Source organism: Glossina fuscipes, unplaced genomic scaffold, assembly GCF_014805625.2.
Source record: "Glossina fuscipes isolate IAEA_lab_2018 unplaced genomic scaffold, Yale_Gfus_2 0, whole genome shotgun sequence".
Classification (NCBI taxonomy): domain Eukaryota; kingdom Metazoa; phylum Arthropoda; class Insecta; order Diptera; family Glossinidae; genus Glossina; species Glossina fuscipes.
The window spans coordinates 43,960,120-43,987,672 of record NW_023998414.1 but is presented as its reverse complement, the minus strand read 5'-3'; the positions used below and the strand labels follow the sequence as shown (position 1 = coordinate 43,987,672).

Sequence of the window (27,553 nt, the reverse complement as noted above, 5' to 3'; positions counted from 1 at the left end):
CCTTCGTGGCTTCAACGACAGGGATGATTATCATTAGATATATGTACGAAAAAAACAAATCGGTCAATAAGCCTAGAAATCGATCCATATTATAAATGGTATCTCTTATGTCAAACTTCTATGCTATTTCGTACTGTATTCATCGAGTGCCATAAAGTTGTAAGAACCATTGGATTGTTTCTATCGCTGTTGAGGTATGAAATAAAATTTTGGTTGATGAATGAAATAAAATTTTGTAGACCAAATATTTTTATCATGTTATCCCGGGACTTATTGATCGATTTATTGAATTAAATTACGAAATGGAAGTGATCAAGATTTTCATAACTGATACAGACTTATGAATAGCGCTGCTACCATTGTCCAACAGCTTCGTTCGACTATAGTCCATCCTCTATCAAACGCATACCATGGGCGATTGGGCGATAAAACTCCTCTATTATTCAAGTGTATTTAACGTATTAGCGAAAAACAGGTGAGAGTGCCACTTTTTATATGTAACTAATGTATGTATCCCTACGTCGGTTCTGCAGGCTTATGCTGGTAAGCCACTTTAGGTGTAACCAAGCGTGTGTATGTGTGTCTATCAGACTTAATTTTATGTAACCATATTGTTGTACCAATGTTATCTGACCAACGTAATCGTAAGTCTGGCTGTGTTCTTTTGTGTTTAAAGCTGTTATCTAAATAAATTTTAGGACAACCACTATAAGAGGAATGGAGGCGTACGAGGCATGTGTATGTGCCATAACTGAGCACGCTAGTTCTTGATATGTGGAAATGGCTTTATATCTTTGCTCATGGACACTCCTGGTACGGAAATTGTGTGAACTTACCCCTTATCGGATATGCGGATAAACCAAATCCTAACCTATCGAACGGAGATTCTATGTGTCCCTAGAGCCTTTTAATACCCATCCCGTCCGTTGGTGCATATATGAACGATTGTACTTGTCAATATTGCTCTTGTTTTTATATAGTTTTTTGCTTACATTAAAACACACACGTTAGTTTCTTACTATCGATCAATAAAAGGTCTACGTCGCTTTATTTAATAAAATTTTCGATTTATTTTCTTTATAAAATACCAATAAATACAACTTTTCTCTATGCAAACGAAGAGACCTGTTATTGGGTGCCGTTTACCTTTGGGACGGTGGTGAAAATTAATTTTTTTGTCGAAAATTTTATTCTATTCTTCACCTACTTTCGTATTAAATAACTAACAATTAGACTTTGCAGGCACATATAAAGGTTGCCATATATGCGCTTAAGAAGGAGAAATTAGGAGGCAGTTCATTTCGATTCAAATTTTTGCCCGACAACTTAGGCAACTCAGCGACTTATATCAAGAAGTTTTGAAACAAGAAGTATTTCGTTAGAAAGTCTTAAAAGTTGCCATACGTAAGTTGATCACAAAATAAGCGCACAGGCATTAGACAGGCAGAGACATAAGTGAGCAGGTTGGATAGAAAAGCTGAAATCGATTCAAAATAATATTCGAAATCGATTGATTATATTTTTTTGCTCAATATATCTTTTCGTTGCGAAAGTCGTCGGAAAGTTTGCTTCCAATAAAAGTTGAAAGCATTTAGTAAACCAAGGAATTTTTATAACATTTTTGGTCTCATTTCCGTTTTGATCTTTTTATTAATCGAACAAGTTCTCCTGTCATCCTGTCAAAATTATATTAATAAGAAAATTTTAATCAATTTGTTTAATGATTTAACAAAAAACTTTAAATGCCATAAATGTTGATTATGGGAAACTAATTGACAAACGTTAATAAAACTTAACTTTAAATAGAAAGCTGAAAAAGAAAAGTGTTTAATGAAAACTTTTTGCTACATCATTATCGGGTCTATGTCAACGATTGGACACCGTATACGACTCGCAAGTTCAATATGTAAGTAATAAATGATGAAAAGTTAGCGAAGTTTAGCGAAAAGGTCCACTATATGAAGAAAAATTTGATTGTAACACATCTATAGGAGAGAGTCAACTTTGTAGTTCATCCTGATCAGTTTGTACAAAATGGTAAATTTAATGCAAAAAATCTTCTTTCAATTTATAAGGTACCGCCATGTAGAAAGTCGATGAATTTCAATTCCTTTGCAACGTTACGGGTAACAACGCATAAAGTCAATACAATTTAGTCCCTAGTAATGTGTGTGTGTTATTATGAAGAAACATATTCCGATACGTAACTGTTATGAAAAATAAAAACATAGCGTATGAGAAGTAAAAGCTTTTTTAATAGAGCTTAATTTCTGCCCGAAGAGAAACCTAAACAAAAAATATTACCTTTAAAAGCTTCAATATTATTTAAAAAAAATCTTTTTCATGCTTCTTAGCTGATTAAAAATTTATTGATTTTGAAATATTGTTTCTTTAAAGATCAAACCACGGCTGCTTTACTGCATGCAAAATGACTGACTGCCTGTGTGGTTCCGCTTTACACTTCTTGCGTATGAATAATAATCAAAGCTATTCGCCAAGCGCTCATACGTGCCGTAAATTCATTTCGTTTCATTTCTTTTTCTGCTTCACTTATTCATCAGAAAATGTAAATAATTTTTATAATTTTCGTATGTGTGTGTTTTGTATTGTGAAAATTTTTGAAAGTAGAATACCTTCAGTTGAAATATCACCTATGCCTGAGGAATGTTTTTTCATGTATTTCATAAATTTGAGAAAAAAAAATTATTTTGAAAAATCCTTCTTCATTTTTTTCTCTCTCTTTTTTTTTTATTTGACTCCTGATTAAAAGCTTTTCAGCAGTAAACGTTTAGCTTTTTATTTCCTTGTTAAGTTGCATTTCGTATATAAGAGAAAGCTTCAGCTTTCACTGTTAAGGAGCTAAACTATTCAGTTAAGCTTTGACTTTCTATTAGTTCACAACGATTCAAAGCGGTCTAGTGGCAAAAGTAACGCATCTGTATTATCAAAAAAGTAAACAAAATATATATATGTATATATATGTATATATATGTATATGTATATATATGTATATATATATGTATATATATGGAGAGCAACACTGCTAATGAAAAGATAGAGAATATTTTTGTGTGAAGCTAAAAAGTGAAAAGAAAAAAAAAAAACAACTTGACTTCATCATAAATCAAGACATCCTCTCGGTCTTCATATGTGTGTATGTATATACGTAGTACAATACTTTAATCTGTGATTTAATTACTCATTTTTGGCCTATATATATTTATATTTCTATGGTGTTTAATATTATTGTTATATTACAACAATATAGTTGTTTGTATGTATTATTATGGTGTTTGTTGGCTGGTTGGTGACTAACCAGCCCACAGCAAAGCCAGGCGAGCAACTTAATAATCACTATGTGTATGCGTTCTACACGATGAGAATGCAAATATAAACGATACATTTATCGTAGATATCCCTCTGATTAAATGCGGTTTCGTGTATACGCATTAAGTAGTGTTTGTCCCGCACAGTTTAAACATTTAATGAAAGTCTAAAATACACCTCTAGACGCTTCCCTTGATTAGTGCGAGCTAGTGGCCATGGGGTGAGGGGTATCGTTCTCACATGCTTAAGTCTCTGCGTATGTTTGTTCCCTTCATTCATTCAGGCTTTATATATATAAATCCGAGAAACCGAAATTTCTTTAAAATATCTGTTTGCTTTAAATATCTAATATATTTATGTGTATATATATAACTTAAGAGAGAGATGTCTCAAATAAAAGAGACCGTTTATTTTATTCGCATAAAATCAAAAATTTTTCAATTTTCGGAACAAATTCAACTGAGAGTTTGAAAATCAAGTCGAAAAATCTTGTTTAATATAAGTTTTAATAACGTTTTTGTCTTCGTATCCGATTTCTAACACTTGAAGAACTTTATTCAATAAGTTTTACAGATGTACGTCAGTTATTCTCCTATGATATATAACGGGAAAAGAGAGCAAACAAAAGACATGGAATATATTTTTGTGTTTCGTTTTATCTACAAAATTTGTTTATGAACTTTTATGAAGAAAATGTGTTGCTGGTTATTAAATTTTCTTAATATTTTTAAAGGGGGTTAATGGAAGTTTTATGTGTCGGCAATATAAAATGTATATGTGTCGCTTTCTTTATTCGATTCTTGGTAATAAAAATTTTCAAAATGTATGGCTTGTTTTTAAGGATTAGTGGTAGAAACTTGTAGCGTATACTAGAAATGAAAACATTTTGAATTTTATTTTGTTTTAAGTTTCATGTTTCTTAAGGTTGAATAGATGATAAAACTACCAATTGAGAGGCAGAGTTTTAATTAAACGAATTCATTTTTAATGGCGAACAACCAACCATAGTTAATTTCAGTCAGTTTGTTTTTGACTTAAAGAAAAATCGAGAAAATCGTGGTGAAGAAAGGCAGAAAAATAAAGAGAGAGAGAAAATGAGAAAGAGAGAAAGTGAGAGAGTAGGAATGAGAAAGAGAGGTAGTTTATTAGCATAATAATATTTCAATTGAAAGCATGGCTTACGGCACCAGTTATCCAACCGAAGTATATGATTACAAATAGGATGGTTTCCAAATATTAGAACTAGGCATTCTTCGAGAAGATTTGTACCGAAAAACCGGAAAATAATTCGATATTAATTAGCCTTCTTTAAGAATATAATACAGAACTATCTCTTAATAACTATTTAAAGTATGGATATATAACGAAAAGAAAGTTGTTTAATTTACTTTCTCAGAAGTTATTCAAAAAACAATTCACATATATGTGTGCATTGCCGAGGAAAGCAATTAATACAATCTGTTGTGAAAGATATACATTCGGTAAGACATCCATCCTATCGAAAGTGAACTTGCAATATATTTTAATGCCATCTACGACTATAAAGTGTATATAGAGTTAAAATCATGTTGATTGCTTTCGTCTCATTTTTCATTAAAATGAAGCAAGCGAGTGGAAATATGCAAAAGCATAAAAACAAATATTCCGCAAAAAAGTTTGCATTATGATAAGCGCGATAAAAACGTTAGTTTATGAATGGGAAAGGAAAAATGAAAATTTTTTGAAAAATCGACATTTCTGGCCCTTGAAGAGAAAAAAAAAAAAGAAAGAAAGAAAGAAAGAAAAGCAGAAATTTTATCAAATGACACATTTACATAAATTGACTTTAATGGTAACAATGAATAAATTAAATGTGAAAAAAACTGCAGCACATATGCACTCGTATCCCATATCCACGCTTTTAATAATTGTTCAAAGTCATTAAAACCATGTTTTACATTAATTCGGCGTTATCAGCAGCAACAAGAACAGTAAAAGCATTCGAACCGTACATTGTGCTCTCAATTTTGGATTTACATAAGTATATATATAACCCAAATTTGGATATGCATATACATGCATGACCGTTTATTTATATTATTAAACGCACTTTTTATTCGCAAAAAACTTACAAAAAGCAACAGACGTGTACAAGCTTTTGCTTCATGCTCGCCTTTAGATATGAAAAAATGTAAAAATCCTTTTTTTGAGCAATGTATAAAAGAGTTTTTTTTTTGTTTGTGTCTTACGGCTCTGCGACAACATCCAATTGAAGTATAAAACATTTTATATTACTATGTGAAAGAGCTAAGCTCGAGTCGTATTTACAAGCAAGAAATTGCACTAAAAGATCCTTCATTCTATTACCTACGTACATCCATTTCGATAGCAAGTGTATATTTTTCTCGTTTATATTTTTAATAGTCGTTGGTTGGGTTACCGTATACATTGTGGTCATGTTACATATAAATGTATGCATTTGTACATAAGCATAACTCTGCATATGTATTATATAATTGAATTTTTGATAATATATAAGCAAAAATAAAAGTATGTTTTATATGTGCATCTTTTGCGTATTAAGGATTAGATCATATTGGCGTAAGGTTACGTGAGGAGAAGCTTAGGTGTGGTCGCTTGCAATTAGGTGCTATAAAATTCTTTTCATAATTTATATAGGAAAGTGTTTACATTCAGTTTGGGCCGAATCTTTTCTCTTGATTGATAATTGCATCTACAACTAGAACCATATGTATCTACTACGCTTTATTTATATATGGTTTGATTGATAATTATCGGCGAACATTTGAATCCTTAATTCACTTATTGTCTTTTCAAGTTAACCCGATGAGAAAATGAAAATTTAAAACTGTTTCGCAGACGGACGAATAGACAGAAGGTTCGGATATTTAAATCAATTACGCTTTCTCTCATTATTCGTGCATATACGTATTGGGTATACATATGTGGTTTTCGCTTCATATTTGCGAATACAATTGTTCATACTATTTGGCCACTCAAAGTAATGTGCTATATAGGAACTGGTCGAAGAGAGTGCTTCGATTCGAGCCATTTTCAATAGCGCGCGTCGCAGGTCTAAAACATATTGATCTGTCGAATTACATCGAAAATATCTTCAAAATTTGCGACAAAAATAGCAAACGGACAAACCGATGGGCAGACATACAAGCTTAAATCGATTCAGAATCATTTCCTGAATAAAAATAATAAAAGATCGGTCTATCTCAACTTATTCTAGGTGCTATGTACATTCGCACAAACTTAATACAAACTTATGCCATAACTGCTGCAGCGTATAAAATTTAAGAATCCACCCAGAATTATATTTATTTTACAAAGTAAATGTTATTATTTAAAATATTTTGCATTTTATTACAATTTACATACATATTGAACAAAATCTTCTGATCGCAGCGATAAATCGGTCAATAAAAGTGAACTTCTGCTGTTCACTGGAAGCAGTAAAGAAAGGAAAAGAGGCAATGACGTCCAACCTTTGTATATTGCTCATTATAATATGACGACAACGAGGGGCTACTAAGAGATCCTCACGTAATAGTTGCATTTATTTTTCAAGACCATATTACGAAACTAATATGTTCACATTTTTTGAAATTAGGATTTCGCTTATATCGATTATATATATATTCGATTAAAAACAAACAAATAAAATAAAATATTTATTACGTTATACACGATGCCAGATGGAAAAATAAAAGCGTTTATCTGAGTAGAACGGCAGAATCTATCTCATTCAAAATATTTTGTTTAGCAAAGAGAATACGAATTCCGTTGTCGAAAGAACAACTGGTCATTTGCGGCTATTGCCGCATGGACGGAGCATCTCGTAAATCGAGCCCATTCTAGTTCAGCTTCATTTATCTGCAAGGTTCTGTTTGTTCGCTTTTATCATAGTTTCGTTTCAATAATCGCTCTAAATGGGCATGCCAATGATTTTTTGCATATCCGATATTGAATCGGGTCCAACTTATACCAGCCGTTAGAAAGCGAACAGGTCAAGCCATATTCAACATGGAGAAATTACAATTTCGCTCATGATAGCAAATAAGGCAATGCCGTCTCTTAAAAACCGATCTGTGTAGATGTTAAGGAATTTATTACAAAAGCTTAGCTTAGAAATCGTACTAAGAGAAATGTCTCTTTACACGCTTTCATAAAACAATAGAATTTCAATACTTGCTTGTATTCTATTTATAACATATAATACATATACACAAAAATATATATATCTACAGAGCGCCAAATTACGCGCCGATTCAGGCATGTTAGTCTATTCGTTTGTCGTTGGACTACCCTACGGATGCCAGTATTTCGATTAAGCATATTAAAATCTTTTACTGCGAATCACGATGAAGTGTTGCAGCCCACAACTGCTTTGCATAAAAATTAAATAACTTTTCGCATTTTTCACACTACGCAAACAATAAAGTAAGGCAATGAAATTTTCTACAGGTATCTTGTTTTAATGTTAAGGTCTTCTTTCAATGTCATAGATAAAGCTATTTCTTCTTTATCCAAGTGCACTGAATAGAAGATTGAATAAACTAAAACCATTACAAAAAGCACGTTCCTATGCTCTATTATATGGAGTGGGCACGGGTAAATATATATATTCAAAATTAAACTTTCTGTCGCATAGGCGGGTCTTTGAAAAGTTTAGTTCATTTCCAAATTCTTTTGCAAACTTGTAAGTTATGTCTTCATTTTCGCTAGCGAGCAAATATTTACCACAAATATAATACTACACAGTTGCCCAGACAGACAGACGGGCAGACGGACATGTTTAGATGCATTGCAAATTTGAAACTGCCCAAGAATTTATATACTTTATGAGGTTTTTGAAGCTTGTTTCTATGTTTTATTGCCAAGCAGATCTTGAAGGTGTTGAAAAAAAATTACATTTTGATACACTACATAGGGTAGGCGTTGTCAATTTTTTTTCTTTAACGGGTGGTACAGCATTCAAATTTTTGTAGATTTGTATAAGCTAAAGCTTTTGTGTAAAGAGAAAAAACCAATTTCGAATTCTTTGTGAAAAACAGAGATATTCTCAGTTTACGTCGTGCTGTGCTGCTGTCCCTTCGACCGATTTGCCCCATTTTCAATACCAATCTGAGCGGAAGAGTTTCCAACTTTAAGATCGATAGCCTCATATTTGCGGCCACTAGAACGTCTACAATGGGTATTACAAAGACGGATGGATGGACGGACCGACGGGCATGCCTAAATCGATTTAGAATTTGTCGCTGATCAAGAATATATATATTTATTCGTGGGGTCTCTGATGTTTTCTTCTGAGTGTTCCAAATATTTTGACAAACTCAACATACCTCGCATCCTTCGGTGATGCATTTAATAAATAATATATAAATGCTGTTCTTTTGCTTACGTTTGTCCTTACTTGTTTAAATTTCGTGATCGTCACAATTTCTCGCAATCGGCTAGAACTGAATCGATATAAAATTAACTCAAACTCTATATATATGTAGAGCATTTAGCTCTTTACAGCAAATTGTAATTTACAAAAATTATTATTATTTGTTTTTTTTGTTTTAAGTTTTCTTAGATCACTTGTGCAAGAAATGTAAAGAAAATTGATTCATTTTTATAAACCGTGATAGAGTTGATCAGTGTTCAAAAAACGAATTGAAAAGAAAAACTTTTTTTAATTGAGAAAACTTTAAACCCTTACAGCCGGACAAGGCCAGCACGCTCTTTACCACTTTGTTTAAAACAATTCCTTATTATAGCTACGACAATAAGTTGCCTCAGGATCATTATAAAGGAGGAGGATGCATTTTTGGATTATAACCTCCATCATAAAATACTAAAAACTTGATCTTCTTATTTTTCTTGTAAACGTGTTTGTTTTATGTAAGTAGGAGGATGATCGCATCTAATGTAAATTTTCCATAGCCGGTTACGATGCCAATGTGTTGCTCCCCACCGATTTTTGTTCAGAAGTAATAAAAATTGCAAATTTTTCATATAAAAACGTCTTTTAAATAAGCCTTTTATAATAACCGAATGTCGAATTGAAACCATTTTCAAAAGTGATTCTCCTTGTTCCAAAATGTTCCAATATACCAAATTTTCTCCAAATAGCTTGAAAATTGCGGCCTATAAGTTGAACGGAAAAATGCGCAAGTATAGACATTAGACGGAGAGAGAAGTTTAAATCGATTCAACGAATGATTCTATATAGGTTGTTTCGTCACAAGGTAATCCATCCGCTCACTCTTCATATATTCTAATCATGTGTGGTGTGAGGTATAAAACAGGCATAGGCGTGTGTTGTTTTGATTAGATGACTTCGAAGCTTACATAGCAAACTATTATTTACGGGGCATATAATTGAGTTGAGATATAATTTTAATATTATCTTATACAACAACAACATTGGACAAATTATAGAACAAAAATTGTAATCTACTTATAAGATTCGTGGCCGTATGTTTGTTGTTCGATTAAGGAACTTTACAAAGAGACGTTATAAAGTCCATACAGAGCTCATATTTTTCATTTTATATGCGAAATGTATGATGAAAAAAACAAGTAAGAAAAATATATGTGGCGGGGTACAAATCTCGCATATCCACGCATTACGAATTTTGCATTCTATTCGGCAAATTCTTTTATTTGATACCCATATCACTGGTATTATTAATAAAAAATTAATCCACCAGGTCGTGTTGTCTATCATATTCATTTTAATATGAACCCATTTTTAGGCAGTCAATTGATAGATAATTTAAGGTGTGTACAAAACAATTTTAAACATTCTGTTTTTTTGCCTTATGATAAATAAGCATAAACCTCAAAAAAGTGAAAAAAACAGTACAACAGTGCGTTTCGTAAAGTAAATGTGGAAAATTTCAGCCTTCTAACTTTAATAATTTCCGAATAACGAGAGAAAATCCAAACAATTTTGTTAAAAAAACCGAGTTGCGTTCAGTTTACGCCAATTTTCAATACCAACCTGTGGGCAGAAACTTCCAATGTTTCTGCCAAATTTAAGGTCGGCATCATAATTTTTCCGACGAGGAGAGTGCCAACAACAACCAGGCGGACAGACATGGCTAAATCAACTCAGAATTTCACGCTGATCACGAACATATATATATATATAATTTATAAGGTCTTTCAAGCTTCCTTTCGGGTGTTACAAAACAAAATGAGTATACCCCTATCTTATAGTGGTGGGTATAATAATAAATTCCAATAAAGAAACATAAATATAAATATTATCATTTTTTAATACGGCAGGTTTTCTTTCTTCGTCTTCTTCTTCCTATGGGATAAGTATTCTTCATAGTTTTCATGAATTTTTATTTTCTCATCCGCTCTGTTTGTTTGCGATGATCTTCGTTCGTAAGGCAAGAACTTGACGACATATTGAAATTCTACCTAAGCTATCCGAATTCTATATAGTATTGATTTATACTCTGAATTCGATGGAGGGCGGGAGAAAAACGCGATTATTATTACACGTTTCCTTCATTGAAAATGTTACTAATGTTAAAGCAATAGTTTAATACGTTTACCCCAACACTCTACTCACACTTTTTAGAGCGAAAACAAAAAAAAAAACAAAAAAAAAAAAACGAAGAGGAAGAGGAAGAAAAATGCCATTATTAATTAATATAAAACCCAAGATTGATATTCGAAACTTTGCTTCTGCAATATTTATAACAAAACAATAATTCCAATCAATTTTGTAGACAATTTGTTTACTAACAGGAAAATAACATCCGTATTAGCAGAGATAAGAAGGCGTTTACGTAAAAAGCATGAAGAGCGGAAGAGATTAAAGTGTCAAGTCTGAAGACCAATTGAAATGAAACTGATTTTTAAATTTAGTGTAGCGAAAGAAATTTAAAAAAAAAAAAAAAACAAAGTAACGACAGAATTTTGATAGTAAAGTAATAAGTTTTGTTCTCTTTTTTCTTTTCACAAAGGACGTACTAATACATTTTATGGGAAACGCCGAAGCATACTTTTGCGCGCTACAAACATTTAACTAAACACAGACTTAATAACAGGATCTCAATGAAATGGATAAACACATTCGTATTGAATATAACGTATTGATATGTTATGCCTGCGACTTCACTCTTCTTTTTATGCATTTAATGTGAAAAATATCAATTCATATATAATTTGAATCTCAGCGAAATCAAACAGAAAACTTTTACATATAAACAAAAGTTTTGTTTCCCGAATAGCGGATTCTCATCGAAATGCGCGTAAACACACACACTTAGCCTCATTTACCCCCTTAGCCTTAAAAGAGAGAGAGAGAGAGAGAGAGATATCATCAGAAATTCTTTTGATTTTTTGCTAACAATGGTTTTGAGAATGTTGTTGTTTTTTATATTTTTTATATGTTTTATTTCTGTTTTCTTTTTGCTTGCATTTATATTTCACTTATCTGATATAAGTACGCAGCGATTTGTTTGGTATTATTCAAAAAAAAAAAACATGTTTAAATGGATTTTTCATGTATGGGGTACACACGCAGCATGTATTGTATGAATTTATAACAATTTCATGACGGATGTGTGCATGAATGAATGATGGTGAAGCGGCAGGTGCGTGAAATGTATATAGAGACGATGTGTACGCGCATCAAAAATGTATATCGTGTACACATAAGCTACTGTGTGAAACACCATTGAATGCATAAAATATTTTTTTTACGGAAATTTAATCAAATTTTTTAACACAATACAATTATGCATTTTTCCTTTATTTACATACACACGTATATATATATATATATATATATATATATTTATATTGTATTATTGTATATATATATATATACATATATATATATATAGCATAGTATAAAGGCTTTTAACAATAATGAAACTGAAAACTTTTTAATCGTAGATGTTGCCTTTACTGTTAAACAAAAAACAAAAATCTTCTAGAACCTTACACTGCCTTTAAGCAGAAATTCGGACATCCTTTAAAGCGCAAAATTGATGATATATTTGATCAGTTTTAATAGATAATGATTTCGATATTGTTTGGCCCGCGATAACTAAGGAGTATGTGTTCATAATTTCTTTTGTTCATATATTTTTCAATTTAATCTAGACATTAGTGACCCCGCTCTCCGGTGATAACATCCAGTCATATTTTAACGTACGCTAATGATGTTAAACTGTTTTCTTCCTTCTCCTTGGAATCGCAATCGTATCAGCTTCAAATTGATCTACATAAAATTGGTGCAGAACCTCTCTTTCTCAAGGTTAGGAAGTGATTCAGTACTGACTAGCTTTATCAATTCACACAAGATGGAAAAAGTAGATTCGTTCATCGTTTTTGGGCGTTCTATTGGGCCGAAGATTGTGTTTTAATCAGTAAAGCTAGGGTAGTGCTAGGATACGAGCTAGGATACGAGAAAGGCAACGTTTTATGTCAAAATCATATTCCGGCATGCAATTCGATTTGTTGCATCTCAGCACAAATAATGTGGGAAAAAATCAGGTGAATTTTTCGTTTCAACTTCGCGTTTACTATGAAATTGATTTTTTTTTTTTCTTGTTTTTCGGGCTGTTTGAGTTTTTGTATTAATTGTTGTAGATTTACACGTGTTGTACGTTTCGAAACGTACAAAAGTGAATGTTTGATTTTTACGGCATTTATGAAACAATGATTTCTGACTAACCAGCAGTCCGTCATTGCGGCAAATGAGGTTTGGATGCATGCACACCTCGCAAACGAAAATCGTGAAACAGGTGAAGCAAGACCGAAAAAGCCCCGGCATAGATTTTCAAAAATCAAGATCACGTTGACACGTTCCTCACGTTACGCGAGTGTTACGAAGGCGACGAAAGCAATAAAATTTGCGATTTAGAAAAATAAATAAATTTATTTTCATTTTATATTATAAATGAATTCACTTCATTTGTTTTTCCGACTAGTGTAAAGGTATCTAGATGTTTGGCTTCAGTAATACCAAATATGCTCGTTTAGTTTTTTAGTGTCCTTTAAAAATTCTTCAGAATTAATAAGCTATGATCAACAGAATTTTGTAATCGAGCCAATCATTTCATTCTTCATATCATCATTTCATCAAGAGATTCCGTTTAGGATAAATTTACGTTAAATTCACATTAATAAGCTTACGTTGTACACCGTAGTGCAATGAATAGGCAACCAGTAGTAAACATGATTAATTCCTACAAGATTTATGTATAGCTTGTTTTCTTCATTTAAGTATTAAATTTTGTGTGTATTATACCCGTCATCGGAGGATAAAGGTATATTTCCTTTGTCAAAATATTTGTAATATTGACAACGAAATTTCAAAAACTCCATAAAGTATATATATTCTTGATTTGCATCAAATTTTGAATCGATTTAAAAATGTCCGTTTCTTCATCTATTGTAAATATTCTCCTGGTCGCAAAAATTAAGCCATCGAGGTTAAATTTAGCAGAAACGTTGGAAGGTTGGCATAGAAAGTGGGCTAAACGGCCCAATTGAAGTGTATGTCTAGTGGATTAACTAAGCTCAGAAAATGGGAAAAATTGACCACGCCCACCAATTTCATAATCGCAATATCTGTGAAAAACCTTCTGCCCTTCGTAAAAAGGGAGATGCCGTCCACAAATTTGCAAAAGAATTTGAAAATGGTCTAAATCGGTGAAAGGACACGTTTATAATGCAAAAGCTGAGAACATCTTCACTTGCTATGCGCTTTGTTCACTATTCAAAGACTATACAGGACATACGATAAAAATTTGCACCTTTATGCAACAAGAATAGAAAAAATCAGCTCAACCTATTCAATAGTATGAAAATTCGTTTCTTAAGGGCTTCTCAGAATAACGGTAAAATGTATAAAAGATTTGGTTGCAGCCGTATATAGCATTCTTACTTGTGTTTATTATTATTTTTATTTCTAATTTTTTTGTTTTTTGTGTTACATAAAGAAGGTTAACCTTGAGGACGATAAAGACGCGTATACGTACACGTGTAATGTTTATAAAATTTTTATGCAAACTTTTTATGTTTTACGGCGAAAAGAGCGAAAAAAGTTCGTTGCTATAATTATACTTAATTGATGTTGGTTGGTATTCAGGCCAAAAGAGAGAAAGGATTAAAACAATACAAGACTGTCGTAATAAGCTTTTAATTATCATTAAAGACATGTTGCCTAGGTTAAGGCATGCAATTAATAACCGTGCGCACGTTAAGCCTGTTTTAAGATGTGTACGAATTAGCCTAATTACAAGTATGCAAGTTTTTGAAGTGAGTGCGAGTGAAAGAGAGAAAGGAAGAAGGAGAGAGAGAGAGAGAGAGAGAGAGAGAGAGAGAGAGAGAGAGAGAGAGAGAACGAGAGAGAGGGCAAATATAAATTATTTGCATTCATTTTAAATTATTTACATTCTCTTATTCAACACCGTATCTATGGGTTGATGGTCAAAAAATGTATTTCTTAAGAAACAAAAACTTGACCTAAGATAAAGCTGTAAACAAAGCTAATATACTTCAATCCCGATGAATAAAATAAAAAGTGTATATATAGCGACAATACATCACTAGCAGGTTCGAAAAAAGGACATTTAATTTATCAAATAAAGTGAATCTCTTTATATCTTTTCCTTAAAATGTGTCAAAATATATAAAAAAATGCAAAGAAATTTTTCAAGACATCAAAAATGTGGTTATAAAACTCACAAGTGGGGAAAAATTATATGCAGAAACAATGAAAATTAGTCGTTCTACTATTCAAAACTATTATAAACAATTACAATAACACAAATACCAGAGAGAGTAAGCACCGATCAGGGCCAACAAACAACCTAACATTGCGTGAAAAACGAAATATTATATGAATTGTAACAAGAGAATCTAAACCTAGTGCTGTTGATATTGCAAAAGACCTATAGATAAGGCAATTAGTAATCATCGTGAAAGAGTACGAAATTTTTTAAGATCCACCGCCCCCTAAAACCCTATAAAAACGATCGAAAAAGCGTAATTTGCAGTGACGTGTCCAAATTTAGTATATTCGGATACGATGGTAAACAAAGAATATGGACGAAACCGAGTATGCAAGCGATGTCAATCTAAAATTTATTTCTAAATCTGAAGCACGATGGCTCTGTCTTTGTTTGGGGATGCATGTCTATAAGTGACTACGAAAATCAGTTCGGAATAAAATACCAATTGGCTTATATTTTTCTAGTACTTTTACAATACCAACAGCACCAGGTTTGGGTTCATTTATTACAATGTTTTTCGTACCGTATGTAGACTTTATTCGGCTACTGTATCTATGATTCTTGAATTTAATGAGTTTCGTTTATTCTCCCATTTCAGAATTCTCGCTTGCTTAGTTGTCCTTAAAAACAGTAAGTACTTTAGTTGTCGATTTGAATTAAATTCGTTTTATTTTTAATTTTTATTTACTCATTACTCCTTTCCCTTTTTGTCCGAATTCTCTTCATATTTTCTTACGAATATATGCGTACATATTATATATTTTATTACTATTCGCGGAATGATGAAAATAACTTTATTTTTCTTTTTTTGCTTTCCGTTTCACTTATTTTTTAAGTTTGCCCTTTAACTAAATCCGAAAATATTGTGTATGCTCTCCGAGCAGTTTCTACAAGAAAAGCATAAAACTTTTCTAAAACTTTGTTTTCTTTAATAACAAAAACAATAACAATTACAAAGAAATTCGGAACGCACTTTCTTTAAGTGCATTATAGATAATTATGAGAATTAAGTATTAGTTTGTTGAGAGGAATGACTTGTAGAAATTCTTGAACATAAGCAAGCGATAAATAGTTTTTCCGAAATTATTCAATTGTTAATCTCTGAAGTTTTTCAAAAGTTTTTACCAAAACACTATACTGCTCTTTGTTCTGGTTAGTTAGTTGGTTGCCCTGTTGATTTAATGATTTGTTTTCTTTCGCTCCTTTTCTTCATTATATGATGTATTTTGTGATGGATGGAAGGGAGGACGGGTGGGGTTAGGCAGCCAAAAGGCATTTCAAATTAGATGATGAATTCCTGAAAGCGATGGTGAATTCAGATCTCCGTCATACAATTGAAGAATTATAATTGGTGATTGAATTGCCATCCAGTTGAGGATCATGTTCGTTGCAGAGAGAAATTGAAATGGCAAGCAGTTTGGGTTACTCATGGATTAACGCTGCGCCATCCCTTACAATAATTCGGTATACGGAAGTGTATTGTGAACAACTCGGGCGAATGAAGCAAAAGCTCATGAAGAAACCATCTGTTTTTGTCAATAAGAAAAGAACAATCCTTCAACATGACAACGCGAATGCTTACGCTGAAAAATTAACATAGCAAAAAAATAAGTGAGCTTGAATTAGAATTTTTACCGCACTTACCCTATTGACCAGATCACACGCCATCGAACTATTACCACATTTTCAGATCGTTAGTGCTAGAAAATTTAAAAAGGTTGGAGAAGTGAAAACGCTCATGAAAAAGTTTTTCACTACAAAATTAAAGGATCCGCGCTTTACGCTGGCAATAGTGTGTGAGAAAATGGGGGAAATTGTTTTGTCGACTAGCTAGCTATTCAGGATTTCTTTAATAAGCAAATGTTTTACCAGCCAGCAAAATAAATGTTGATTATTCTTCGGTCCCCCTAATATATATACATATATATATATATATGTATGTATGTATATTTAATGTATAATTATTGAATAATTAAAAATGTCGGCGTATTTGAAGTAGTTGTTAATAGATACATTTTTCTGCTATTCATTCTCTATCGATTTGGAAAATTTCTCTAATTCCCGTATGTAAGTTTATAAGAAAAGAAGAAGCATCAGTCGCATCAGCAGCAGCAGCAAGTAATCCCTTTTCCTTATAAAACACGATTTGTTTTCTGCTTTTGATTTCACTTTCTGAAATTGAAAGCAAACAAAACATAAAAGAAAAGGAAAAGAAGCAAAAGAAGTAAAAGGAAAAAGAAACAGAATAGAATTTCACATTTCCTTGAAAGTGAATAATGAGTGAATACAGTGCATGTTATAATGGCAGAAAGTACTTTATTTTATGATAACAATGCAAACATGCATTTAGCCCTGCATTGCATTCTCTCGCATAAAATATATCTGTATGTAAAGCTCTGCATGCTTTCAAAGAGGGAACTCCAGGGAAGAAGAGTACAACAAGCACGAAATAAAGGTAAATCCTTCTACGTTTGATTGCGTGAGTATGAGATTTAAAAGCAGCATGAGAGCAGTAAGCGTATAAGTAGTTATAACAACAATAACAATAAAAAAATAGCAATACATGCATGCATGTTTCATGTGTAGAACGTTGCACGTATGTACAAAGAAAACGGGAGCATACACAGTTTATACTTATTGTGTTACTGTGTGCCGGGAGAGCGTAACATAAAAAATCAATTCACAGGAATAAAGAAGGAAAAAGAGGAAGAAGAATAAAGCAATAATAGAAATTAGAAAATTTTAAATGAAACCTTCATAGAACCTTTCATACAATATTTCGTATAAAAAAATAAATATATAAATAAAGACTCTACCGCTTGCCAAGAGAAAGTAATAATAAAAACATATTTTAAATAACACAGCAAGCATCGCACTCCTAACTGAGTATAGCTTGCTAGCATTCACTGGTAAGTGGATTATTAAGAAATAGACGAGAACAAGTGAAAACAAAAGTACGGAAAAATAATTTCCCGGTAAGGAAACATTAACGATAGCTAGACGGGTGGGGAGGACCCACATGCTTATTGAAACGCAAAAAGCTACTTTAAATATCTTAGGCGTGTTGCAAACATATATTTCTGTAGCTTATTTAATATATTTATATGGTTGCGATATCTATTAACCTATTAATTATCACATTTTTACATCATTTTTCGTTAATTAGATCAAAGATTTTTAGAGCTCTTGAACATAAACATTTTTTAAATGTTTACGCTAAGGGCGATTTAATTTTGCTCCTGCTCTGTCCATTTCATAAGAAAATATGATAATTCACAAAATTATATTTTCAAACAGAGCACAGTCTAGACGCATATCATACATTTTTGTAGCCATCACCGAAGTATCAAAATTTTGTCAAAACGTTTGCAACGACCAGAAGTAAACTTCAGAGATCTCACAAAGTATATACTATATATATTCTTAATAAACATCAAATTCTGATTCAACTTAAACATGTCCCTCCGTCCGTCTATCCTAGGTGAATCTGAGAAATTGATCAGCATCAAATTTATCTGTTAAATTATAGGTCTTATGTTACATAAGCTGCTCGACCTGCTCAAAATAATTTCACTTCTTGTTATCCATTTATTGGGATTTAAAAGTTGTAAAAAATTCAACTTTTCGTATTCTCTTTAGATGTATAAATAAATCATTGCCGCATTCTGTTAGAATGATGAAAATCGGTAGCTAGTGATAGACAACAAACTTGAATATAAAAATTTTTTACGGAAGGATGAGGGGTATATTTGTTTTGTCAAAACGCTTGTAACGCGCAGCAGGAAGCATCAGACACCCCACAAAGTATTTAAATTCTTGATCATTATCAATTTCTAAATCGATTTAAGCATGTCCGTCCGTGTAATTCTGCTGGCCGCAAAAATGAAGCTATCGACCTTAAGGTAGGAAGTTCTTTCACGCTGATTGGTATTGAAAATGGGCCAAATCGGTCGGAGCACACGCCTTAATTTTTTGGTTATTACTCAAAAACTAAAGCAAATAAATGTAGAAAAATTTGAACGCATATTCTATGGACGATACTGTAGCAATTGTGTAAAAGTTAACCACGCCTGTCCAGTAGAATAGTGTATCAAAATGCAATTGCTATGACGCGCAGAAACAAGCTTCAAAACCCCTATAAAGTGTAAAATTCTCGGCCAGTTTCAAATTTGGAATGCACCTAAACATGTCCGCCTATTCGTCGGTCCATCTGTCTGTGTGAGCAAATGTTTAGTGTCTGCGGAAAATATCCTCCCGTTAGCGACAATGAAGCTACTCGCAAAAGATTTTGAAAGTAATCTGAACTTTTCACAGGCCATACTTACAACACCCAGACGCCTATGCGACCACGAAAATTTAGTTCGTTTACTGTTTTTGTCTTTTCAAAGATAACGATGATGGGTACAAAAGATTCGATCACAACTGAATATAATTTTCTTACTTGTATTTTTTTTTTTTTTAATAAAAAAGACCAGTGATGATTTGTCTTGTTGTAAAACGCAATCGATACAGTTTTGATGGACATTTTTTCCATTCCGTTTGTTAATAACCGGGTTGATTCGGCGGTTGGCTACGCCCATTACGGACAAGAAATTATTGACCGTATTTTTGCATTGGATGCGTGGCTATCAATTAAAGAAATTTAAAAAGAAAGAGAACAAAGACAAAAGCCATGAAGGCAGCTATATATTGTTCAGGCCAATAGTTGCATACTCATACTTCTGGGGAATATATTAAAAAAATTTATAGTAAGATATCGGTCTCGTTTATTGTTACGATAAGAAAAGGAAGCGAGAAAAGAGAAAAAAATGTTTTCATACGTTTTGGTTAATCTAACGTATAATTTACATGATTTTATTTGCTATAAGAAAAAAAAAATTGTTAAATTGCTTTAATTATTGTTGCATTTTATTTTCTTTGTTCTTATGTGTACAATAAAAAAATAATAATATTAATAATAATTAATAAAACTCACCCGAATACGGCATCGTATGCGCATTCTTGCGTACATCTTTCGCAGTGATGTGCGGACAAATATTTTTTTAAAATAAAATTATTTATTTGAAATAGTATTTGCTTTCCTTCACTTGCCTTGATTTTTCGTAATTCAATTAACTTCTATTTCCCATTTTGTTAACTCTCCCGCATTTCTTTCTCTCGTTTTTTTTCTCGTTTTTATTATTTCCCGGGCTCTTGTACAAAATGGTTTTCATTTGGTTTAATGTAAAGGAGAGGGGTCAGGATAAGGACTTTATCTTACTTTGCTTTAGGTTTCTTTGCTTCTTGATTTTTATACAATTTTTAATCATTGTCTTTAGCAGGTCGGTTTACGGATGAACGAATTATTTCAAAGTTTTTTTACTTTGAAAATTTCTTGTTTGGTTTATCCGCCTAAAATCTCGTTATATTTTTTCGAATTATTTTCTACCCTCTCCCCGATTACAAGCGTGTCTCTTCATCCTCTCTGTCTTTTTTCCATGGATGCCATGCTCGAATGCCATTTCGTGTAACTCGATATAATATTTAAAGCCGACTTAACGATTGCGACCAAATCTTTTAGTCCTATTACCCGTCACACCCTGTAAATGATTGAAAAAAGGAAAAATAATAAATTTTCATATTCTATATTATTTGATGGGCGTGGCTGGATTTTGATATCGCTGTAGGATAATCCTGTAGAAATTTATATCGTGTATCTGTCGTAGTCTATAAGGAAGGAGCAATGCGGCAAGGTGTTCTCAGATTTTGTTGCATTATGAGCGTTTCCTTTCACCGGTCTGGAATGTTTTCAAATTATTCTACAAATTTGTAAGCGATATATTCATTTTGGCCAAAGGCAGAATGCTTTTCACATATACAGACAGACGGGCAAACGAACCGACGAATATGCTTACATGCGTACGCGAATTTCAACCTGCCAGAACTTGAATAAGGGATTTTTGAACGTGATGACAAATGAATAAATCGACCACGTCTAACCAATTTTATAGTGTGTCATAATTACATTTTGTTCTCTAAAATCTTTATACCGCACAAAAGTTACGTTGCATTGCCCATAAAATATGCGTGCAATCGAATCCGTTTTTTGTGCAATTTCAACACTCCTTTTCGAAATTCATATAGCACTATATACCGGAAATGTATTTTTTCGATCAAAATCTAATACAAACTTTTGTAATCGCCTGATATAATCGGCTGGGGCATAGCCGAGTAGAACACAGTCGCAACTACCAAGTCGGTCCCTGCAGGTTCAAATCTCATACTCAGCTAGCAATGCTGAAAACCGTAACAAACATAACACTTACCGGTTCGGCGCACCTACACCGGGCTGCGGTAACACCTTAACTCCTTCACTCTTTTTTTCCGCTTCTTTCTGACCATCACCGTGATGCACGCGCGTTTAGCTGACATCCCTTAAGTGTTCTTTTTTTTTCGTATTTAAAAGAGAAAACAATTTTGTTTCTCTAACTCTAGATATATCTGTACACATAGGTAAACGGTGGCCATTCACAAGAAATATATGTCTATGCAAAACTTTAGTTTGGTTTCTTCCTTTCTTAACTCTTGCTATGGTACACATTCGCGTGACATAAATTCCTTCAGATCGAGAGAAGTTCGAATGAATATTCGTATTATTGTACGCTGAGTATGTTTGCTTGGACCTGAACTACTATATTCCGCGTTACATTAGCTTAGGATCGGCAAAATGTCATCGAAACAGAACGCAAATCATTTTTATGCCGTGATGCGTATCTACTTTAATTGCTGTCACATAAAAATTGGTTCTTGTGACACAGATTCCAATTTGCTTGTTTTTTTTCTGTGTGTGTGAATAGGTTTTTTATTTTGCAAGTTTCTTCAATTTTGATTCTTTTTGGTTTTTTTTTTATTTTTAACGAACAATAAAAAATACGAAAGAATTGCAATTTCTGCAACAGTAAACAAACAGTTTGTTCGGCAGTCAGTGAGTCAGTCAAGTCAATCAGTTGGTAAGCAAGTCAAGCCAGTTAGTCATTTTAAGTACATACATAGCACAAACAAAGCTATCTGCATATAGGCGCACACATACATCAATGCAACCCTAAAAGGATTTTTGTCATTTATAGTCTTCTTTGCCTTCCGTTTTGATTGTGTGCGAATGAACGTTTTTTTTACGCCATTTTCTGTTTTTTGTTATTTTTATTCGCTTCGCAATCGTAGATGTAGGTTGTGTCAGTTTTTGTAAGCGTGCGTGCAGATATATATATACATATATATGCAGATATATATACATACATATATACATGTGTCTATTCACTACAATTTTTTGACATAAATTTTTTTCCCCTTTATTTATACATATATGTATATAAATGTATAACGAATGAATCAACCAGAGAGAGTGACTGAAGGAATATTTGAGTGCTGGTGTTTTAATGTTTAGATTGAAAGCCCAGCAACGACAACAGAAAAAAAGGAAAAAATTATGGTAGAATCATGTGTTGGTGAAAAAATAGGATTTACGTCATTTACTTTTTCAGCCATATATATATATATATATATATATATATATATATATATATATATATAATCTCTTTCTACGTCTATCTTTATCTATCCTAAACGCACACAAACACAAATACGCACTAATGCACAATTCACAAAGGCTTATTACATAATAGTGCGTGTGCTCTCGGTTTCTTTGATTTTTCCTTTAAATTTTCTATAAAATAATAGCGAATTAGAATTTTTGTTCACATTAATAAAAATGCCAAATATGTATTTGAATTTATTTTTTACTCTCCTTCATTACGAACACTTTGGATAGCTTGAAGTCATCCTTGAATTTCATATATATTCATGGAATTTATGTTATGTAAATATACACGAACAATTACGCATACGGAATATTTATGCAAGCAGATGCTCGTAAACATACATTTGTATTGTATATGCATACAGCCACATATATACAGTTATTTATCTTCTTTGAGGGAATGGTTTTGATTTATTTATTTATTATCTTATCTCATTTCTCTATTCTTCTTGATCTTATTCGCTGGTTTTCGCTTTTTATTTATTTTTATCTTTTTTTGGTTTTTTTACCTATTTTCGTATTCGAATTTTGCTTATGATAAAGTAATATTTCCTGTTTTCATGCTATATGATTTTTTATCATTTTTTTTCTCTTTGGTTTTTGTGAATAGTTATTGAAATAGTCAGGCCCTAACTAGCAGCGCAATGACTATTTCGTGTTCCCATTAAATTTACAACTTGCGCATTAATCAGAAGCATAGTAAATTAGCAGACTGGAGTACATTTTGGATGTCGATTAGCAATAATGACTATACGTAGTATCGAATTTTAAATCAATATTTGACATAAATAACTTTTCCGACTGACAGATAGGTAAACTGTGACTGCACCGATAGAAAATCTTATACTATTTAAGAGGATGTATTTTTATAATAATCACTTATCATAATCATCGATATAAGTATGAAAATCAATTATTTGTTAATAAGTAGTTTACCATATTTTTTTCTATTATATCAAAACGCCCACAACACTCAGCAGGAAGCTTCAGAAACCCTACTAAAAGTATATGTGTGTCTTGATCAATATTTTAGCATGTCCGTCTGTTCATCCTGTGTAATGTCATTCATTCCCCTGCTTGCAAAAATTAGATTGGTATTGAAAACGGTTGAAATTGATGAAAGGACTTGCTTACAGTCGAACATATGTTGAGGACGCCGTAGTTTTCCGAACCAAAAAGGTTCAATTTTTTTTTTTTTTTTGTCAGTACACATAAATTACAACAACGACAACGTTATAAAGTTCGGGTTCATAATAGGGTGGGCCGATTCCAGGGGCCTGCATAGAACTGCAAAAAACGCCCACGCCCATCCATGATTATAGAAATAGCGCGAAATTTTAGGTTTTCGAAGACGGTGAGTATAGAAGAATTCTTCTTCACTAAGACATTGCAAAGATTTCTTTATTCTGTGTTTTAGAATACATTTTTTTTAAATCTTTAAAGTAGCGTTAAGCTAAGAATTCGTACATACTTGAATAGTTTCTCTAACTTTGGCAATCCTGATTCGTATGAAAGGTGAAAATAAATAGAGAATTGATTGACATTATGACAATTGTTTGTTCAGTTGAAAGTAAACCGGAGAATCTATGTCATTTTGTTATGAAATCGCTGCGAAATAATTAAACATGAAATTGGCTACGGATTGGAGAGAAATTTCGACATTTGTGCGGTAGATGCATTCGAAATTGAAGAGAGATTAGCATTTGCGCAAAATTGCACAGAGTTGTTGATCAATGTGTACCATATGTTCATTACAGGGGTGAAGGGAGTAAATTATTGAAAATGAATGAGAGAGACAAGTTGATGAAGAAGAATTAATTGTTATTTTATTTATTAGCTTTGTGCATCTCCACTCAACAAACAAAAAAAAGACAAATTTTAATTTTCTCTTGTAAAGCTAAACTTAAAACGATTATTATCACAGTCGGGCTATTCATAATTCTTAAATTCGAGCTGGAACGCCATACTACGAAGTCAAAAACACCACTGCCGCATATGGGCAATGAGCGGGCCGAGTGGAAAAGTTTATCTTTGCAAAGTATATTAGGAAAAAAATTGAATAGAAAACTGATGACAAACAAACGACAATATTACCAACCACACTACTCGCATGTTAATCCTAACCTTGTTCCATCTCTGTAACAAATCAATGTCGGAAACAATCAAGATTAAAATATTTGCAATACTCCAACTTGGACAGCACATCAGTAGATCGTCAAAAGGTAAATGCCAAAAACTTTCGAATATTCGAAGATTAATTTTTGAAGCATTGAAACTCCTCGAACATGTTCAGAACTGAAACTTGCTAAACTAATCTCTCATCTGCTTTAAGAAAAAAGAAAAAAGAACCAATAGTCCTAGTTGCTAGTTGATCTAAACGCATTAAAATAAAATTTTGTAATTAATTTTAAATTTAATTCATTTGCAAAAAGGAAAAAGAAGAGAAAAAGTTAAGTCTGTTACGTTAAACTCCAAACCATATGTAAGAATTGCAACTTTTTCTTTTCTGCGCCATGAGCAAATTGTAAGCGACAGTTCCTGCCTGCTGTGATTGTAGTTGAGTCAGGCCATTTTGAAACTTGATCTGTTGCCGTCACCTATATATATATATATATATATATATATATAATACATATATATATATATATATGTATATACATTTACGAAATTTCAGCTTGTTATTCGATTTTTGTGGGCGTGAAAATAGGGCAACAACACGGAACGCCTATTCGGGCGTGTGAAATTTCCATTTTTGACAAGCGAGCTCCCAATAGAAAATTTTTCTTTCTACATTTAACTTTAATTTGTTGCTTGAAGGGAATGAATCCCTTAGAAAGCATGCCTTAATCAATTGTTAATTTCATGTCTTGCAACTGCCACGTTGAGATATATCTCTCGCTGGTTACGATATAATTTTTTTTTTATTATGAAAGGATTCAATTAATAACAAATTTAAAAGAGAAAAAAAATACACTTGCTTTTCTAAAATATAGAGAAATTTATAAAATCACAAAGTTTGTCCATGGAAATTAAATGGATGCAGAAGGACACTGATATGTGCGTGTTTTTATATATAAAAATTGTGTAATTTTTATAATTAAATTTTTTTTTTTTTTGATTTTCTTAATTGATAGAATCAGGAAAAAGAGTTAAATGAAAAAGTTAAAAAATCATTATAATAACTATACGGAAGTATAAGAGATTTTAATTCAATTTAAGTATAACATATATGTACATATGTGTGCCATTGTGCAGCATCTGTCACGATAAGGTAGGCGCTCATGTAAGCTCATGTGTCCCCAGCAGCGTCGAAAAGATAAAATATGATCCACTACTATCACTGTCACTAACGCTTTCCTTACCGTACCTATTCAATGTTATCCATGCATACATATGTACATACATACATAGATAGTTCACTTATAGTTGCCATTTCATCTTTCTTACTAGTTTTGCAGGCGTATCTCTATACGTATTTCGCATATTCGTTTCGATTTCGTAGTTAGTTATAATGGTGATGTTTTGCGTATGCTGACGCATATAACCCAAAAAACCAATTACGACAAACATTATGCCGTAAAGGATAAGCAACATGAGTTTGATTATCTTCAACGTCATTTTGAAGAGATGTTGCATTGTGCTACAACGAACGTATGGAATTTACGTGTTCAATTCAGCTAAGATACAGCAAGTTCTGTTTATTGCTGATGGTAATGCCTGAGATATGACACGTTACAAATAAAAACCCTTGAGTCCTCTACCAATACATAAAGACTTTTTTGTCATATTTAAGGAATTTAGGGTAACTTATCACTCAGTTGCAGTGAGTGAGTAAGTGAGTGAGTGAGTGAGTAACATCGCACGTTTTCCTTCCTTAAAAGTTCATTAAGTTTTGGGGGAAAAAATAAATAAAAAATGTTAAGAGGATGGGAGGAACACTAACTATCGCTTTATTCAATTAATATTTTAAATAATTGCGAGTATTTTAAAGCTGGCGCTCTTTAATGTTTTTCATAGTTGTTTTTCTGCTTGACTTAAATTATTATTATTATTTGAGGATTTTTTTTTTTTTGCGCGCTAATAATAAGAGATATCGCAATCAATTTGTATCTGCATTTATGAGATAAAAAAAAAAAAATTCTCATTTAGGCAAACGTTTTTATACATGATATGAATAGTGCTGTAAAATTTCTGCGATGCTGGCGACGGCGACGGTGACGATGATGATGACGATGGTAATGGTAATGATGTTGCCAGCACAGTTAATTGAAGTCTGTCTACATTAAAACCAATAAAATCGCGTTTGGCTCAGCGGCCAACGAAAATAATAATTTTGAAAAACATTTCAATTTGAATTTATTAATAGAAAACATGTTGCGAAGCCAAGGATTTACGAGTATGTGTAAAACGGAGATAGACGGAACAGTGCGAGTGAGAGAGAAAGAAAGTGCAGATACAACAATATCTGGGAAATAGTACGATGGCGTGTTAATTGATTTATGGTTCATAGAGACATAGTTGATGCGTATACGAAAAATTGCGAAAATTTTATACTCTTGAAATCGAAGAAGTTTTTTTCTCAAAACATTTGAAATAATGAAATACAATTTTTATCAACAAAGAGTTTTCTATAAAACCCATTAAATTACAAAACAGGAAACAACAAAATAAATGCATTTTGTATTAAAGCAGCACATAACTGAAAATTTATTGAAATAACATATGAAGGGTAAAAACGAGTGAATTTTTTTGACAAATATAAGAACAAATTTGACATAACAGGACATAGGATAGGAGTACATATGTAGTTGGCAGTTTTTGGTATAGTCATCTGTAAGCAAAAACATATTCAGCCATCTACGAATACTATATATGTAAACATGTC

The 27,553-nt window shown here is 32.3% G+C and overlaps 1 protein-coding gene across 1 annotated transcript in view; it reads left to right on the top strand.

Annotated features, from left to right (window-relative positions):
• Positions 1-3,001: 3,001 nt before the first annotated feature.
• The window catches only part of LOC119643631 (high affinity cGMP-specific 3',5'-cyclic phosphodiesterase 9A), a 66,499-nt gene continuing 41,947 nt past the window's right edge, over positions 3,002-27,553 (top strand). The window contains exons 1-2 of the mRNA XM_038043011.1: positions 3,002-3,154; positions 15,691-15,722. The gene's annotated coding sequence lies outside the window, so the exon portion shown is untranslated. The remainder of the gene's footprint in view (positions 3,155-15,690; positions 15,723-27,553) is intronic.